Raw genomic sequence first — 14,769 nt, forward strand, 5'->3', positions numbered from 1 at the left:
GTTAATAAATAATAGAACCCTTAATGGGCACATCCATTAATTAAAGTGGAGAAACATGAGCCAGACATGTCAACACTGTATACATTGTCATTGTGTTCAGGGACCTTTACAAGGTCCTATTGATCACCTGTTCATCATACGCAGCCGAGCCCCAACAAGCCTCTTTTATTTCCTCCTCATCTGTGTTAACATAACTCTCGTCTATGTTCTTGTTGTTATTCTCCTGTTATGTGCTGAACAATGAGATGTTTTTCAGAGGGCTTGCTGTAAAATAAAATCACTCTCCCGTGATGATTGCTTGTGTAGAGGCGATTGAACCTAGAGACCAGGTGAGCCTTTCATGCTACTGTCCCTCATTCATAGGTAAAACATGACTTGCTAATGGAGTATAAGATCCTCTCTTTATAATGTACGTTACAAATAAACAAATTGTTGGGATGAGACATAAGAGGTGACCTTTGTAATAAGGACACTGAGGGGGAGATGTATCAAGCTTTGGAGAGAGATAAAGTGTAGTACTATAGTTGCCAAAAGCAATCAATCAGCATCTACGTGAAAACTCATTTCAAGGATTGTGCTACATAAATGATAGTTAGAAGTGGATTGGTTGCTTTGGACACCCTGTACCACTTTATCTCTCTCCAAGGCTTGGTACTTCTCCCCCTCAATATTTGTGGGTTTCTTTTACATTAAAAATTTCTATTCCGATATGAAATTACATTTGATTTAACCAAAATACACAAGAGAGCGGAAAGCCGAAATCAGGGAGGAAGATTATGTAAGATTAATGTTAATATAAAGTAGAAAACATAAGTTTTTTGGGGCTGGGTATGAAATCCCAGCGGCTATTAGCCGCCGGGTGAAATACCGGCAGTGGAAGTCTGACAGCAGGAGAATCCCGACGGCGCAGGTAAGTTACCTGACCTTACCCTTTCACCCCCTTAACCCTCCCTTGGGGGTGCCTAACCCTAAAACTCACAGGATGGTGCCTAACCCCAAGGTCCCCCGGGGGTGCCTAAACGTAATCCCCCTCCCTGCACCCTAAACCTAACCCTCCCAGGGGGCGCCTAACCTCCCCCCAGTGGCACCTAACCCTAAACCCCCTTACCCTAGCCTAACCCTCCCCGTGGGGTGCCTAGCCCCAAGTCCCGCCAGGTGTGCCTAAACCTAACCCCACCCTCCCCCCCGCGGCTAACTGCTAAGGATGCCCAGACTTACCTCGTTCGGTCCAGCATTCAGGCATTGGGATTAAGATAGGCATCAGTATTTCAACCCCTATCTTAAGTCTCATGTCAGGCCTCCACAGTCAGGATAGAGACCGGTGGCATTTAGTCTGCCGGGCTATTGAATACGTCCCCTATTTTTGTAGGCACGGGGACACAATTACCTTACTGCACATCTATAATGTCCACATCCAATTCTCCCCGATGTGCAGAAACAGTGTTTGACTGTACCCCGCCACCACCAATATTCCTGTGACCCTCTATGGGGTGCATGGGGAAAGTTGATGATGTGGGTGGTTGGAAAGTAGTACCATTCCGACTGCACTTTGTAGCCATTGCCAGCAATTGATTTTTTTTTAAAATGACAGCCAGTTACCAATTATCATGGAGATTATTTGGAGATTATTTTTACAGGATTAAAACTGCATAAAAAAGAGAGATTTCTCCATGCTCACCTATTTAGCTCAAGTCCGCTTTGTCTCTATAGATCTCTATGGGGAGAGGGGAAGCAGTCGGGAAGCCGACGGTCCCAATGCTGACTGCCTGTTTCCCGACTGCCTAATCCCGGCAAGGTTCAAATGACAGGCATCGAAATCCCGACTCCTGTCATTAGACCTACGCTGGGAGCCAGACACCCGGTTTACCGGTCGAAGGTTAGCCGGGCGCCGGGGTGGACAGCCGCGTGGGGGAGGGCAAGGTTAGGGGCTCCCGTGGGGGGACTTTGGGTTAAGCACCCCCCAGAAAGTTAGAGAGGCTAGGGGAAGGGGGGTTAGGGTTATCCACCCCCTGGGGGAGGTTAGGGTTAGGCACCCCACCTGGGAGATTTAGGGTTAGGCTGCAGGAAAGGGGGGTTATGTTTAGGCACTTGGGGGGATATTAGGGTTAGGCACCCCTAAGGGAGGGTTAGGGTTGGGGGGGGGGATTAGATTAGCTATACTTATCTTATTGGACGATCAGGATTTCAACCTCTGCCGGGCTGCCGCTGTCGGTATTAGAAACGCCAACGGTAAATCATACTGATTCCGGCGAGAGAGGCTTAGGACAATACACATCAAACTTTGGTTTTCATCGCTAAGTAATGCCATCTCGAGTTGTGTTATCCTACACTTGGCAATAGGGATGTATAAAGCCAGAAAGGCTTTGTCTGATCCACACTCGGGGCAAACATTTGGACGCCAATGGTCGCATGTGTGTATTTTACTGCAAACTTCCACTGGCAGAGTTAGGCTGCTGGTGAAAGAATATAAATATATCTACTCAGATAAATGTTTTAATAGTTTTATGTCTGTTTATTTAATTATTATATTCTGATTTATTCAGTAAAGATATGTGCAATATATTAGTATGGACACACATCCATACATGTGATCCTGATGTGATTTGATCACCATTAGATCCCCATTGGAGGATCTAAGCTTAAAAGCACCCAAAGGATCAATAGGAGACTCACCCTCTGACGAAACCACCATCACTATCAGTGGAGAAATGCGTAAGGGCTTCCTTTACATGCTGCAAGCTGGTCCTTATATCCTGTCAGAAAGAGCGCTCAAACCAAGTACCGGGGTCCATGTGTGTGATAACAACAAACACGGAGAAAGAAGCACCAAGGCTCGTTAGTGACAAGTGTGGAGCTCCATCTGTTGTGGTCAGACGGATTGATACATTCTCCCTACTAGCCGGCCAGCGGTAAGCAATTACCATTTTAAATCACTAAGTGAGAGCCAGTTATAAAACTCTTTTTCATGGACTCTGACATAATACATCAGAGGTTAACTTTATACTTCTGAATCAGTGTCACGATCTATTATGACGTATTGAACCGATTACTTGCTACAATCAAAGTTCAGTACAAGTCAATCTATGGATACTAAGGGTAAATTTACTAAAGTGAGAGTTTTTAGAAGTGAGTTTTAAAAGTGATGTTGCCCATAGCAACCAATCAGATTCTACTTAACATTTAACTAGCACCTTCTAGAAGATAACAGCTAGAATCGGATTGGTTGCTATGGGCAACATCACTTTTAAAACTCACTTCTAAAAACTCTCACTTTAGTAAATTTACCCCTAAGTGTTACATTTAAAGCACTATATCAACATGCTGAGGTGCATGACTGCTAAATGTAGCAATATTGGTGATTTAACCTCATAATTACCTGGATGCTAGAAACTGCTTTGTGACACCAAGAAATCAGATGGTTTTAGAATATTTACTACTACAAGAGACACATTCTGCAGAGGTGGATCTCCAATGTTTACATAAGTATTTTTATTAATACCAGGAACCAGTTTGCACTACATGTTTATTTGTGTTTTTTTATTCCAATTTCATTTATTTTATTGTTTTTATCTTTAATTATAATATATGTAATAAATTGTTACACTTTTTGATTAAACGTTCCTTGTCTGGAATAGTTTATACCTAAGGAATTAACATTGGCCAATCAAGGCATTATTGTACTAATAACTAAAGAGCCAGGCTTTTTACTGCTGGTGAAAGAGTAAAATCCCTCACAGAGGTGCTTGGTTTTCATTGAGGACACAAAAAGAGCCCGAAATTAGTAAATATTGCTGTTACTTACATCTGTATTTCTGCGAATCGCATATGGCACATGGTGTTTCACTGGCTATTGGCCCCAAAGTTTTTCCTATAACTTTTAAAGTAATTGACATCATTCTATGAGAAGCATGAGGAAGTCATTGCAAGTGTTGAAAGTGTAGCATCCAGGCAAACTTGAACTTGTCGCTCTGTGTTATGGAAGGTTTTAACCAACATATCGGGAGTCACAGTCTCAATAAAAAAAAGAAGCAGTAATACCTACTGACTAGCAGTGGAGGCTCCAGGGGTGGGACTGCAGAACAGTACAAAATTCAAATAGGGGAGTCACACCAACTGCCACCCTCACCGGCATCCTCACTGGCAGTTGGTGTGGCTCCCCTGTGTAAATTTTGGACTGCACTGCTGACTAGGGTGGTGAGCAGCTGGCCCTCACTTGGCCCATGTGTGAACAGACTTCCTCATGCGTCTCATAGACCAAGGTATGTCTGTGTCACATTTCACTGAATTACATAAATTACTTTAAAAGTTATAAGAAAAACTTTGGGGCCAATAGCGAGTGAAACACCCTGTAGTAAGTAGTCTGCTGCGGCCATACGGAGAAACGCGCCTTTATCGGAATCAGTCTCTAAACTTGAAAAACCTCCATCATGTCAAAGAGAAATGAAAACAAAAGTTCTATGAGATGATGTAAAAACTTTGGTGGAGGATACAGAGAAAACAAGAATGACAAAAAGTTACACTAGTACATTTTAGTGAAATAAAGTTATCCAAAGGTGGAAATCCCTTTCAAATTATCAAATGTATTTTAAAATGTATTATATAAATGCTAAATAATATAACTATGCTAGGGTACTTTAAAGTAATTATTATTCTTTAATCTTGCAATGCCAATAAAACATTACATTTAATGTCTACAGTTAACATGTTGATCCACTTCCTGCTTTATATTGTTGGATATATACCAAGATGTTCTTAAATTATTCATGTGAGAGGAAATATAGTTTTATCTATTGCTAAGAAAAAGATAAAATCTGATATTAGGCTGTAAAATAACAGAAACTCAGTGACTTCTATATTTCTTTTACAAATTACGGTTTCACAGAATGACAAAAATAGTGGAGTGCATTAAGTTGCTTATACGTGTTAAGTGCGCCACTTAGTGGATGCATGAAGATGTGCAGATGGCAAATGTTTTGCAATGATTTTGGTCTGCATTTAGACCCTGTAATTTGCTACTGAGAATATTGTTTTTGTTTAAACAGATGTTTTCAAATTTGAATGACATTCTGTAAAGGAGGATGGTGAAAGCAGTGCTTATAGTATATTTTACATGCGTATCGCAAGGATTTAATGACATTGAAAGAAATCAAGTAAAAACTGGGTTGCAAGAAGGCAGTGACCAAATATTTAAAACAGAAAAGACAATGGCCCTCATTCAGAGCCGTACGCTCTGAGCAGAGCGCACGCTCTGAATGAGGGCCGGGCTCAATTTTCATGGAGCGTCCTCCTGGACGCTCGTATAGCTGTGGGTCACCACCCACAGGCTATACGAGCGTGCATTGTGATGGCCGCGATGGTCGAGACCATCGCGACCATCGAAATTGCGAGCCGGAGCCTGCGGTTGAGGTTTTCAACCGCAAGCTCCGGAGTGATTTTGGCTCTATCAGAGCCAAAATCACTCCCACTGACATCACTAGTGATGTCAGTGGGCCGGCTTCTGACGGGAGGCGTTCCCGTGGGAACGCCCCCGTCAGGGAGGCACGCCCACCAAAGGGGGCGTGCTGTCAATCAACATTGACAGCACGCCCCCTTTGATCGGACACAACGAGCGAAGGACTTTCCTTCGCTCGTCGCGTCTGGCGCATGCGCACGACGGAGCTCCCTCCTTCGTGCGCATGCTCAGTCCATAACATCGACCCACTTGCGAGTGGACAGCCACTCGCGAGTGGGTCTGAATCAGGCCCAATGATCCTCTGGACTCACCAAACAATATCAATGCTATTATAGTTACTCCAAGCTGTACTCTGTATTACGAACACACTCAGCACATAATCAGAATAGGAATTCAGCGCATAATCCTGCAATCACTTGTCTTACAGGTATTGGTCTAGCTAATACTAGCTATACTATTTATGATACTATATATACTGTATATACAGAGAACCACTGCCTGAGGAGGTAGACAGAGTTCTATGAAACAGCAACGATGCTGGCTGCAGGATGCTGTTCTAGGTACCCTGCAAGTCAACTACAGGTACTGTGGGGCAGTGACGGAGCCGATTGACTGCACCACTCGCACACCCCTAGACAATCTGATATTTCTTTAACTTTAACCAGAGGTGCAAGTAGGGAAAATGTCTTAGTGATACTGCGTGCATGCGCCGAAGGTCATGACCGCACATCACAATTTGCGTTGCCACACTTCACGAGGGGCGTAGCTTCTCTAAACAGGGGCGCGACACCCGTTTTCGTCACTCTGGGGACATTCCTCTCCATTCCATTCTAAATACACCTTACCTATATGGTGGTTTCTCTGCAATGGGGGGCCTCTGAAGAAATTGATCCTCCCAGGGCAGACAGTGTCTTCGGTCAGTATTCACTATTCATGTAAGAGACAGACCACATGGACTGGAAGATGCCTATTTGTGCAGGGATATAACCAATGTCAACATTATACAACAGAGGTTCAACCAGACTCGTGCCCCGTGCCACCTCCTGCCCCTTTGTGTCTCTCCAACTTTCCTTGTGTCTTTCCAACCTCCTCCCCCTGTCTTTCCAGCCTCCTTCTTTTTTAGCTTTCTGCCCATGTCCCTCCAGCCTCCTGCCCCATCGCTCCAGCCTCCTGACCCTTGTGTCTCTAGGCTCATGCTTCTTCTGTGTCTCCTGAGTCCTGTCTTTCTAGCCTCCTGCCTCATTACTCAAGCCTCTTGTCACTCCAGCCATCTGTCCCCTGTGTCTCTCAGCCTCACCATCTGTGTCCTTCACCCTCGCTGTGTTCCTCAGCCTCACACTCACTCTGTGTTCCTCAGCCACCCCTCTTCTTCTGAGTCTCTCAGCCTCACCATCATTGTTCAGCATATATAAGGCAGTTCAGTACACAGGCCTGTGCCAGAATACTAGGCTCACTACCTATGCCCCAGCGTTCCTGGGTTCCAGTTCATCTTAATCTAGTGCATTGTATCCTTATTGTCTCCAGTGTATTTGACTTAGCTTGTTTCTGACCCCTTGTCTTCTGATTCTGTCCATTTTGCTCTGACCCAGATTGTCTTTGACTTTGAGTGCTGGCAATAGCCCCAGCTGTTATGCATACAGCTTGTGCAGAGGGCCACAATCTGCAGGCCTTCCAACAGTGAACCCCAAACCCCATTGAAGGGTTTACTGGTGAAGAGTAGGGATTTGTTAGATGCAGCTACTGTCATCTAAAATCCAGATTAGTGCAAGCAAATCTATTAAACTGGTTGGAAATTGTGACAGTATACTATGGTCATGGATTTGGTCATTAATATTGTCATCTCAGGATCTACTCTAGCAGCAGGTCCAATTATGCAAATTCTACAGGACCTTTGCAGCATGTGGACATACTGCAAGTCACTTCAGACAATCAAACCCTTCTTGCTTCTCCATTACTAGCTCCTGTAGCTGGTGTTGCCTATTCTCAGCTTCCGATAAATGCTCCACCAAAATATGATGGGGATTCCAGATCCTGCAGGGGTTTCCTAAATTGATGTTCAATCCAGTTTGAGCTGTTACCTAGGAACTTCCCATTCAAGAAGCTGAAAGTGCCTTACATTGTTTCCCTACTTTCTGGTCAATTACTGGCCTGGAAGTCTCTGGGAGTTGGGAGTGAAATGATTATCGCACTTCCTTCCTTGAAACTTTTAAAAGGCTCTCTTATGGATCAGAACATATCTCTTCAGCTGCTGCTGGTATCCTTCACCTTCATCAAGGTTCCAGCTAAGTGAGTGTATGCGGTGCAGATCTGAACAATGCCTTCCGAGCTGCAGAGAAACAATGAGGCTCTGGATCAACCTTCTCTTTCTGGCCGAATCAAAAATAAGTTGGACTCACGGGAAAATCCATCTTCTCTAGATCACCGTATTGCCCTCTGCCATTAAAAAAGGCCCCGTGATATCCACTGCAGGTGAGACTACACAAGCAAACTCTCATATGTGAGATACCAGAACTATTTGAAAGCCTAATTCCACATTAAGCCCACTCTGAATATATGGGGTCTTTTTTAATGGCAGATTATACCACAACTGGTTTCTTTGTCTTTTTTAATTGATTATCCCTGAAGAAGTTCCTGGTGGACAAAACGCATAGGGTTTTATGTGCAGAGTGATGACCGTTAATGTGGCATTACGAGTCTTTTAAATGTAAGCTATATTTTATGAAGTCCAAAAACTTTTATATCTAAAACAAAAATCCTCTGATTTCAATACTGACTGGCTTTTCGCCATTTTGTTGGGTGATCATCTTCTGGTGAGTGGGTATATTTGCAGATAACCACGGACTACCAGCTCTCTAACAACCTATTCTGATACAAAGAAGAACAGTCAAATCAAACCATAGATTTTTGTACATTTATTGAAATATCCAAAATGTGATAATCCACAAATTGTAATTTCAAATGTTATATACTGTGTTGTTTCTGTCTGATTTCAATTTGATTTAGCAATATTATATGCTAAAATCTAATTATGGTGTAATGGTGTTTTAGCACCCTCTAAGGTGTCTTATTTTTCATATATCACAAACAATATCAGATGGCGCTAATATTCAGATTCCAAATATCCTCTGTAGATGTTGCTTAAGTAGTGATCCTTGGTTGCTTGAATCCCCACGACAATCTTTCTAGAAAGTTTGGTGTTCCAAATTTTACAATCATACAGAATGACAAAGTATCCTCAATTAACAGAGAAGGAGATGGATATTTCCCACCACCACCCTTATAGGTACGAGCTCAGGATGGCAGGTCTTTTTCACTATACAGGAGGACACTGCACCAAACACAAACCTACGCGTTTCGTCCAATAGGACTTCTTCAGGGGCAAATACTTTGTAGCAGTGAATTAAAATACATTCACAATATGGAGTATTCTAAAATCTCTGGAGTCAAATCCAAGACCAAATCGGTGCTGCTGGATAAGCAATTATAAAGGTGGCAGTGGGAAATATCCATCTCCTTCTCTGTCATTTGGTGATACAGTACTTTGTCATTCTGTATGATTGCAAAATTTGGAACACCAAGCATTTTAGAAAGATTGTCATGGGGATTCAAGCAACCAAGGATCACTATTTAAGTAACATCTACGGAGGATATTTGTAATCTGAATATTAGCGCCCTCAGATATTGTTTGTGATATAGTATTGTATTTGACCCAATCTGAGAGGAGTTTTTATCTAGAGGTACAGCTTTGTGTGATTGATATTAGCACAAGATAAAGGCATTTATATATATATATATTGGTATGGACTGGCACTCCGAATACCATAGGAGACTGCTGCCGATGCCCTCACAGAAATTCGATAGTAGAACAGACAAAGTGCGGCACTCGTGGCATATAGCAATGAAGACAAGAGGCATTTCAGTTCAATGAGAAAAAAAAAGTTCTCATTGAACTGAAACGTTGATTCTACTTACCACCTCTTGTCTTCATTGCTATATGCCACGAGTGCAGCACTTTGTGTGTTCTGTTTTCCTATATATATATATATATATATATATATATATTAGGGGTGAGCGGGTTCGGTTTTACTCGGTTTTACTCGGAACTTTTTATTGGCTATCGCCGAACACGTGTTTTGGATAGCGAATAAAATTGAGCCTAATTTGCGGTAAAGTGGCGATAAGAACCGAGTAAAACCGAGTAAAACCGAACCCGCTCATCCCTACTATATATATATATATATATATATATATATAGTACAATATACATGTGCACACGCATACATGATAGACAGTTAAGCAGACATATAGATATTTACAGATTACATGTGTAACAGTTACTGGTTGTTATTTTACATTCTTTTCAGCCGCTGCTTGTTCTCCGATTTGCCTATCTGCCTGTGACCCCAAACTCAGCTTTTCCCACCATTCTGAACCTCTGCTAGTGACCCTGACCTTGGATATATCTGCCCATTTTTTGCTACTCTTTTTTACATCACTCCCACCAGTTACAGGCAGTTAGAGGGCTGTGATCTACAGGCTCCTGGAAGCAAGGCCCATATCACTTTACAGTTAAAATGTGCAGTGTGAGTTAGACTCCGTGCCTCAGGTGGAAAAAAAACAACATGGCAAACCATGTGGGGTAACTCATACCCCATGCTATACTTCACCATTAAGGCATTTATTAATTTACTGCAATTAACACTTGCATACAAACCATTAAGCTAACTTAACACTAGAAATAACGACAATGACACCACTGCATTGGATTAAAGATCAACGTTATTTATTAATTGTAAATTAATTTTAATTCAATAAGGGTGGCAAAGAAGGACGCTATCAAGAACCAGCTCTAGCCAATTGACTCTCTTAAAAAATTGGGGGATGACTAAACACCCCCCTCTCTATAACGACATAACCTGCGCTGTGAAGGACTCACCACCCTTTACTATAGCACAGTATGGACGCTTTGTAAGGAAATGCCTGCTGTCTTCCCGCAGGGGTAGGACACTCCTGCCATCTTTCAAAAGGGCAAGTGCCCCACAATGACCACTTATGCCAAATGTGGACGCTGGCTAATAGTGCCTTCCCGCCACAGCTAGGTTCTAAAACCACAGCCTGCCACCCTCAATTAACTCCTATCCCCAACTGGACCTAGCCCTTACTCAATCAAGAAATTAAAAAATATCCTTAAGGAATACTCCCAAACCTGGAATCAGAAAAATGCACCCCATCTGACCTAAAATATTGTGGAATCTGTAAAGTCAACAACGGGTGTCTAACCACTACACCCCCGGAAGAAGCTACAGACCTGAAAATAGCCGCATTGATCTTTTTCCTAGATTTGTCCACAGCCACCAGATCCCTGGAGCCTCTCCAAACAAACCTAAGTATCAACTCCAATCATACCCCATGAACATCGGGACTGGGTGAAACGACCTCTGCCAAATCAGCCCACACTTTCAGAATTGGGTCGATTTGTTTTACCTGCCCTACATCATTGCCCCCAAAGTGCACCACCAACCAGTCAGGACTCCTCCATAGCTTGTTCTTTCCTGAGAATTAAATCCAAAAAAGCTGCCCACCTTAAACCTCGAACCCCTATCCATCTAACCCTTCGCCCCCCCAACATCAAAGAAGCCTTCCTAGCTAACGGATGCCGCTCAGCCCAAAATATGTAGGATTGACTCACAATCCACACTTGCTCTGTTGATGTATGGGATGCAGTAAAATAAAAATCCCTAAATGTCAGTATCAAGTAATTAATGCTTAGCTAAGCGCAATGGAAACATCTCAGCAACTAGATTACTTTTTAGAGCCAACCATTGACCCCCTTCCCATCTGATCCGTTTTTGAGTGAGGAATCTTACACAGAACTGTCTCTTCCTTCAACAAAAGGTTTTTAAATAGCAAACCGCTTTCCCCCGAATGCTTATTTGAAGCCACCAACTCACTAATTCTAAAAGCCCCAAAGAAAGCAAAGGAAAAAGCCAGTTGAAAAAGTACTACCTCGAATTCTGAATTTGCCACCAACTTCAAACTCCTAGAAGATCTTGCAACAATCCGAAATCAATGGGCCTACAAGAATTAGCCAGAGAAGGCTTTTCCCTAGCCCATCTCTTCAGAGCCTTGGACAAAACAAATGACTTAGTGGGATCATTAACTTGACTAATTCTAAAAATAAAATCCCGGCTAAAACAGAAGCCATGGAAGACTTGGACCTACCCTGACTATAGTGTCCCCATACGCTATAAAAGGCTATGCATGAGAGAGGCCTATTGGATTCATACATTACATACATTACTTCCAGATGGGTTAGATGAAACGGAATCGGTATGAAATACCGCCGTCCCTCTGGCCGGGAGTTCGAATCCCGGGCGCGGTAGGCCGACAGCAGTAGAGATCCCGGCAGCAGACAACGCTGGAAATCCTGATCGTCCACAGGTAAGTAAAAAGTAACCTAACCCCCTAACCCTAACCCTCCTTAGGGGTGCCTAAACCTAACCTCCACCCAAGTGCCTAAACCTAATATCCCCTGTAAGTGCCTAACCCTAACCCCCCCCCTTCCCCGCTGCCTAACCCTAAGTCCCCCCCCGGGAGTCATTATAGACGCCTGTCATTTAACCCTCGCCGGGATAAAGCAGCCGGGAAGCCGGCTGTCGGGATTAAGACAGCTGGTTTCCCAATTGCATTCCAATGAAACCATTGAATTCGATTTTTAATACATGAATTAGATATTCAATCTCCATAGAGCCCTATAAGAATAATACGTGTAGGGTTATATTCTCGTTTTTTGCTCCTCCACCTTTAGTCCTCAGAAAATTTCCATCCATCCTTTCTCCTCCTTTTATATTTCCTATTACAGCTTAAAAATATGTAATATAGAGTACTGATATTGGATAGTTCTTCTCAGACAGGAGCAGTGATCCCTCTGTGCTGCCAGGATTAAACACTGATGTAGCACACGTATACAGGAGTATCATTTACCTAACTAAATACAGGTAAAATGCATCTATTTACTCAATAACTCTGGAAATCTCAATATGAGAGTGAGAATTAACTTGGCAGTTTGAGCTGTATATAGAACTCTCCATCTAAAAGTCAGTTGTCAAAGGACAATACCTTGTGTGACATCTTCCACAACATCAAGTGCAAATAAACAACATTATATATATATATATATATATATATATATATAGTAAGAAAATGGTTATAAAACTGATTGCCTTCAGTCAATCTTTATCCCATTCTTATCTGTTTTTTTATGTGCCATATTTTCATTTAATTTTTTATTTATCATGTATTATTCCTTGTTCATCTGTTACTTTGTATTTTTATTTTTATTTTTTTTTATCAATATCCCACACTCTACTTACAGTAATAACTCATCATTTATTAAAATATATTTTTTTCTTTTATATTTTTTTTCTTTTATATATCTCATCTATTCTTTATATGTGTCTAAATATATATATTTCCACTTTTAATTTTTATACAATGTTGTCTATCGATAAGAATTACACTGGTTATATTTTAGCTCAAATATATTTATATCTGATGTGTTGTTGAAATGAGCACTTTCATGCTTTACCCCCATGAGAGATCTACATACAGTAGTTATCCTCAGGAGGTTCATCTATTTCATTAGCTATTAGAATTATATTATAAATATGCCCCCTTTTATGTAAATTAACTGAGTAACACATTAACTTGTAAATCTCTATATTTATACTCTTATTTGTATGTTTTGTATCCATTTGCTTGATACTTATTGGAAAATAGTTATCAAGCTGTTTAAAAAGTGCACAGCGATCCACTGACAGAAATTAAACAGCTGAAAGAGATCAAACAGCTGAGAAACATTTGATACTAATTAACAATAGGCAGAGCAATGCAGTGGGCACTACACCTTCTGAAGAAACCAGGACCCCTAAACCCGGAGAAACGTGTCAAGTAGCTCTTTACTTGCTTTGCGAGATAGCTTGTGCATTGGAGATCCACTTGCTTCCACCCAGGAGATCGTTGTATCTATTATTTACAGTGTTCACTCTAGCTCCGGCGGCAGGCAGGGCTCCGGAGCTAGAGAAGGCACCCGGAAAGGGGCGTGGCCACTGAAAAGGGGGCGTGTCTATAAGATGCGTCACCCTTTTCGTCACTCTTGGGGGCATGCCCGGCACTTACGGACACGCCGGGCAGCCCCCAAGTGCTGCTGACAGGGAGAATAGATGCCAGGCGCATGCACCTGGCATCTATTCACTGCACATTTCCCCGCCCGTGGGACACTGCGACCCGCGGGTGAAGATGGCACCCGCAGGCTGTGAGGGCAGGGTGCTTTTTGGCCTCCTGAAGGAGGGCAGGGCGCCGCGCCACGCTAAAACAGCCTAGCGGCAACACTAATTTAGCCTCATGAGATTCTACTCACCACTTACATCTGATCCACAGAGTGGGCTTTACAACATCCTGCCGCTCCAACTGCAGTCCGGCTGTTCCAGACCTAAAAGGTAACTGGCTAACCTGAGACCTAACGGACTATGGCCCTCATTCAGACCCACTCGCAAGCGGGCGCACGTACGTTAGGCGTACGTACAAAAATATTTAAATTCAATGGCTCGCTCGTATTTTCGTTCGCATCTAAAATTCCTCCCTAAACTCTGACGACCCCTCCTCTAACTAACGAGCGTACGAAATAGCGAGCGTACATCCCCGAAATGGCTTGAAAGGAACGCACGCACACGTATAAACAGGAAGTGGCCTTGTCAGATGTCGATTACCTGCTCCTTTATTCTGCCTACCTCCATCAATCGTATCATGCCAATCAATGTATCAATTAGCTTAATTGTTTGTTTTTTTTCAACACAATGCAAGAAACTTTACTCTTGTCCGTGTTTGTGTTTACCCGCAGAATACGTACGGATGAAACATTCGCTTTTATTGTTCAAAAAACATGTGAACCACAATTAAACAATTGTACTATTGCTGTGGATCCCCGCATATTTCCCTGGGTTCATTTCTTTATTTAAATTTGCTTACGCATGTCACTGCATCAAGCCTATCCTAACTCTCCAGAGATTTCTGGCCCTGTCGAACACATGACTCATACACTAACCAATAAAATTGCTCCTGTTAATTTCCAAAATACATTAGCCAATCAGAAAATTTTTACACACTTTATCAAAAATGATTTTTAAGAAAAACACCATTGCCATCATGAGAGCCTCAACATTCACCAGGCGTGAGCTGCTGGTGCTTACGGAGGTCATGGATCGCCGGATCACCAGCCAGCCTCAACCCATGACCAACCGGCAGAAGCGCTCCGCGTA

The sequence above is a fragment of the Taudactylus pleione genome, unplaced genomic scaffold (genome assembly GCF_031769625.1).
Source record: "Taudactylus pleione unplaced genomic scaffold, aTauple2 ptg000225l, whole genome shotgun sequence".
NCBI lineage: Eukaryota > Metazoa > Chordata > Amphibia > Anura > Myobatrachidae > Taudactylus > Taudactylus pleione.